At 44.9% G+C, this 5000-nt stretch overlaps 1 protein-coding gene across 1 annotated transcript in view; it reads left to right on the top strand.

The window, feature by feature from the left end:
• The window catches only part of sptbn4b (spectrin, beta, non-erythrocytic 4b), a gene marked incomplete at both ends in the record, with an annotated part of 46852 nt that overhangs the window by 23360 nt on the left and 18492 nt on the right, over positions 1-5000 (top strand). The window lies entirely within an intron of this gene.

Raw genomic sequence — 5000 nt, forward strand, 5'->3', positions numbered from 1 at the left:
AGTACAGGCTGGTTCCTCTCAAGGTTTCTTCCTCCCAGGGAGTTTTTCTTTCCTTCCACTGTACCCTTGGGATTTCTCCCCTCTGGGGAGTTTTATGCTAAACTTTTGTTGTACATGCCTCTTCCTGTTTGTCTGCCATTAACTATTTCAGAGTCAGGTTGAGTATATTGCTTGTTATCGATTGAAATCCGGAACAATTGATTGATTCGAGTGTGACACAGTTTCCAGATTCCATGCACTGTACATAGACGCTGGTACTGTGATGGTGATAATGAATATGATGTAAAAAGTGGATAAGTGCTTTAAACTTGATACGCTTTGCTACCTTGTATTTATTTGCCTTTTAGTCTGATAAAAGCAAGATTGTATTCCATGTGAGCTGCTGTGTGAGTGAACAGAGACTTCACGGAGAGACCCACTGACACCATGACACCACAGCTTTGCCCTGAAATCTCCGCCGATTACATCATACCGTACCTTTAGCCGCACTGGCTAATCGGATGGATGACACTGTAGCATTGTTGCGTTAATCACTGTAGGCAAGTACACCCACTAGCTAGGGCTCATTAGCCCATGTTCGACCCCTGTCAGCTCCCCCCTATCCAGGGCATCGCCGCTGTTCAAGTGCATGAAGTCGAGTGTAAAAACCATCATTCTCACTGAGCATCATCATCATCATCATCGTCATCAGCATATATATATATATGGAGAAGCGACGAAGGGCATTTGTATAATGTAGTGTGGTGATGTCATGGTAGCTGAGGCTAATTGGTAGCCCTGTTATGGATTCCAATTAAGGTCATCGTCTGCATAGAGAGAGGGATATTGGAAAGCGCTTACTAGGGATGCTCCGATACCACCGTTAGGGTTTCCAATTAAGGTCATCATCGGAATAGGGACTCACACCGGAAGCTTTCAAATCCCAGAAATCTGTAGTCGTGCCCCTCTACTGGGGTACTGAAGTTGAGTTTCCCGATTGACTCTCGCTGCAAATAGCTTACCGTTGGCCACTTGCGACATTCCCTGTTATTTTTATGTTTCAATGCACTTTTTCATGGTTTGGGGTGTCATTATCAAAATAGTTAGCTGTCATCACCGTCAATCACTTGCATCATAGTTCAAATACCATTGTACTCCACTGGAAAGTACATTGGAAAACCCCATTGGAAACCGCACTTCTGTTCCCCAGTAGAGGGGCGTGGCTACTGTGGAACGTCACTCCGTGAGGGTCGAGAGAGAGAGACAGAGAGAGATTGGAAAGTGCTTACTGTACTGTACAGCAAAAATAGTGTTTTGAGGTAAAGCCATGGATATGGATGGGTACTGTATGATCTTAGCCTAACTTATATGTTGTCCATCCATCCATCCATCCACACACCTCTCTAGGTCAGGGGAGGCTGGTGGAGGTAGAAATTGGAGGACGGGCACATTATAATGTGTAGAATGAGCGTGTTTGATACCATTCCTCATTCCATTCCATGCATTACAATGACACCCGTCCTCCGATTTCTACCTCCACCAGCCTCCCCTGTTCCAGGTATGATTAGTAGCCACGTCACCCTAGTGCGGCTACCCAAACAGAAACACAGTTTGCTCCCCCGGGCGCTGACACAGCGTTTGTGGGAAAACAAACCCAATGTGTTGCGACAGGGACCCTCACTAAGGGCACTGTGGACGCCTCCTCTGGAGGATTACGTCAGCGAACTGCTCTGTCTGAGCGTCTGGGGGTTGGGATGATAACTACATCTGGACTTGAGCCTTTAAAAAACAATTTTTTTTATTACATTTTTGTCTTTTTGGAATCTTGGTCTTAGTTCATGACCATTAATGGAGTACTTTACTCAAAATATGTTTTTCAAGTATATTTCTCATCAGTCCACAATAAGTATGGCCTCGAAATATCATTATTTTGTGCATACGAGCCTCATAGATATCCTAATGACAGGCTTATATTTACTTCCTGGACAATTGAGATGCTGATGCGTTTTGAGTGAAGTACTCCTTTAAGAACCACCATGTTTCATCCATTTTCTATACTTCATACTTTGTCAAGCCCAGGGTGGCTACAGTGGACAAAAAAGGACATTCATCTCAATCTCTGTTAACAAGGCAGAATACTGACTGACGGCTGTAGTTGAAAACGTCCCTCCCTCTGTCCTGCTTTCTCAACACTCATGCCGTGTTGTCGTCTGTATTTACATTAAGACCTTTTTGTTTTATTGATTATGCTTTAGAGAATTGTCACATTATTTTAGAGGGAGTTGATTATTCACAGACATGTAGAATGGCTTTGACTATTTAACATAGGGTATGAATAGCAGATGCTAAGATCTCCTATTTTTTCAGATGGATATTCTCAGTTCTGAACTGCCTGGTGCCCATACATACATACTGTACTGTATACCCCCCCACCCCCCCAACCTCCCCCATTCCAATCTATAACAGCTACTCTCTAGGATAGCCATGGGCAAACACAGTCCTCTGTAAAAGGGCAAGTAGGTGGTCTCATGTGGATGCTAGACTGTATTTCAAGGAGCCAATCTGCAGCAACTGCTCAAAGACCTCCTAGGGGGACAGGGTTTGGCAAGCTGTGGGGGTCATAATTCATGTTGGGTCACTTCTAGCATTACAACCAGATTGGTTTGAGTTGAGGTAGTCCAGGGAAACATTATTTTGTCCCTTCTGGTTCTTCAGAGAGCTGTGTTTCTCGACCGGGCAATTCACCCAAAGCAAACAGGTCATGAAAGGACACATGGATGTCTCTCAGGTTTTCAGCGCCTACAGTATAGAGTGTAGCATGGCTGGAATCTAAAATTATGATTCAGAATTATGATTATGATCATAGCTGTCATAAACAGGTGATATGACACCCCCACCCTGTAAGTGCGTGAGAAGATGTTTCCACTTCATACCTAACTAACAGTATTTACAAAAACGTTGAAATGTAACATGAATGTAAACTCATGAGATTACTGAGGAAACAACAATTGTTTTCTTTTCATAATCACCTACGAAAGAATTATGACGTTTTGTTGTGATGGATTCTCTCCTCAACGTCACACATGGCGAGCAGTGGCTGGAAGGTGCAACCTCGCCTCGCCATGTGGCGGAGAGAGAGATGTGGCTGCATGTGTGCTTGCAGCGGTTGCCAGGCAACAGTCTGTCCCTTTCCTGGCAGCGTAGCTCATGTGTGAAGGTCATTGGTAGCATGGCTAGCTTCTCTCATGTAGCTTTCCCTTCTTATCGGAACCAGGAAGTAGAACTGCCAGTAAATGGACGTCGTCTGGGCCTCTTCTAGTGTTAAAAGGATGGTTCACTTTTTTTTTTTATGCTTACATTGGTTTTTAGGTTTTTATCTCCCATTTTGTCGATTGAACAATTGATTCAACGGTACAGATGGTTTTGAGAGGTGTACTGGATCTTTGTTGTGTAGTCATATCCGGCAGCCTGCTAACTCAATTTGGCAATATGGAATCAAATTGGACAATGTACTTCCTACGTCCTTTGAAAAATTCCAAAGCTGCTGTACTGTTTGTCTAGAGACTGTATGCCACCTAAGGCTGTGTGTGGTCATATTGGACGTTGCTAAAATACAAAGATACACACCTAAAAAACGTCTGGATCGCTTGACAACATGGGAGATATATCTTAAATCTAACTAACCATTCCTTAAAGTGTCAAAAGGGCTTATTTGTCTATGTACTGTAGTATCAATATCCACATCAGCATACCACAAAGAATGTACAGCAGCAATGTATTGGCCATGAATGCTAAGCGGTATGCTAGAGATGTTAATCAAATGTTTGACACTCTATTGTACTCTACTGTGCTTGACAATGTGTTATTGTGATGTCATCCCTGAGCCGTCTGGGCTCTTGGAACTACAGACTGTAAGACGCTCTAACGTGGGGTTCGTAGTCATTTGATCTCGTACTTGTGCCTGCAGTGTGTTGAAATGGTTCTAAATGGGGACCATCCCTGCTCCTCCTCTCTGAGATGCTGTTACTGAAAGCCCAAAAGGCTTCTTGTTTCCTCTTCCAGTTTCCTCCTGTTTCTCAGATAATTAATTGGCCTCATTATCTAATTAGGCACCCCTCTATTCCCTGGACCCTTCACTATTTTGTCAGGGACCTTTGGGACAAGTTGACAAGTTTCAAAGGTGACTTTCTGTGTGTGTGTGTGTGTGTGTGTGTGTGTGTGTGTGTGTGTGTGTGTGTGTGTGTGTGTGTGTGTGTGTGTGTGTGTGTGTGTGTGTACTGCAGTATTAGAGTGCTGTATTAGAGTCTGGTGGCACTGATGGTACTGCACTGCATTTTGGGTCCAATGATTACTGTACTATAGGATGATAATGATCAACTTGATTAATTAGTAGCTTTGAAGACATAACAACAACATTGCAGCCGCATATGGCCATTGACACCAGGAGCCTCTGGTGTCCAAACACATACAGTACACATACACACACATACCCTCAACAATCCCTCTCTCTCTCAACCTCTTGGGAGAAGAGTTTGACCTGTGTGTTTTTTGGCTGGCGCTGCAGTATGAGGGGCGTGTGAGCAGAAAATGGAGAGAAAAGAGAGGCGTCAGAGATAAAGAGAGAGACAGAGGGAGAGCCTCTGAGAGAAGCAGAACAAATGGCAGGCAGAGAGAGAGAGGCAGGCAGAGAGAGAGAGGGAGACATACAAAGAGAGAGAGAGAGAGGCAGGCAGAGAGAGAGGGAGACATACAGAGAGAGAGAGAGAGAGAGAGAGAGAGAGAGAGAGAGAGGCAGGCAGAGAGAGAGGGAGACATACAGAGAGAGAGAGAGAGAGAGAGAGAGGCAAACACAGAGAGTGGCAGGCAGGCAGTGAGAGAGAGGCAGGCGGAGGGAGAGAGAGAGAGAGGCAGGCGGAGGGAGAGAGAGAGTGAGAGAGAGAGGCAGGCGGAGAGAGAGAGGCAAGGCGGAGGGAGAGAGAGAGTGAGAGAGAGAGGCAGGCGGAGAGAGAGAGGCAGGCGGA

This window comes from Argentina silus (assembly GCF_951799395.1).
Source record: "Argentina silus genome assembly, chromosome: 11".
Lineage (NCBI taxonomy): Eukaryota > Metazoa > Chordata > Actinopteri > Argentiniformes > Argentinidae > Argentina > Argentina silus.